Raw genomic sequence first — 763 nt, forward strand, 5'->3', positions numbered from 1 at the left:
CTGACTTGGCCACTTCCTAGCTGTGTGGCTTTAGGCAGTTACTTAACCTGTTCAGTTTTTTTTTCTTTCTGATCTGTAACATGGAGTTGATGTTAGTACCTAGCTCCTAGAACTGCTAAGAAAAGAAAGTCAAATGATGCATGAAAAACATTTAGTACAGGGTCTGACATACAGAAAACCTGGAACAAATGTGAGCTGCTCCTGGGCGCCTGGGTGGCTCAGTCGGTTAAGCGACTGCCTTTGGCTCAGGTTATGACCCCAGGGTCCCGGGATCGAGTCCCGTGTCGGGCTCCCGGCTCGGCGGGGAGCCTGCTTTTCCCTCTGACCCTCTCCCCTCTCATGCTGTTTCTCACTCTCTCTCAAATAAATAAATAAATAAAATCTCTGGGCGCCTGGGTGGCTCAGATGGTTAAGCGTCTGCCTTCGGCTCAGGTCATGATCCCAGGGTCCTGGGATCAAGTCCCACATTGGGCTCCCCGCTCAGCGGGGAGCCTGCTTCTCCCTCTGACCCTCTCCCCTCTCATGCTGTTTCTCACTCTCTCTCAAATAAATAAATAAATAGGGGCGCCTGGGTGGCTCAGTTGGTTAAAAGATTGCCTTCGGCTCAGGTCATGATCCTGGAGTCCCGGGATCGAGTCCCGCATCGGGCTCCCTGCTCAGCGGGGAGTCTGCTTCTCCCTCTGACCTTCCCTCTTCTCATGCTCTCTCTCTCATTCTCTCTCTCTCTCTCTCAAATAAATAAAATCTTTAATAAATAAATAAA

This window comes from Leptonychotes weddellii, chromosome 11 (assembly GCF_054177405.1).
Source record: "Leptonychotes weddellii isolate Sample4059 chromosome 11, ASM5417740v2, whole genome shotgun sequence".
In the NCBI taxonomy this organism is placed as follows: Eukaryota; Metazoa; Chordata; class Mammalia; order Carnivora; family Phocidae; genus Leptonychotes; species Leptonychotes weddellii.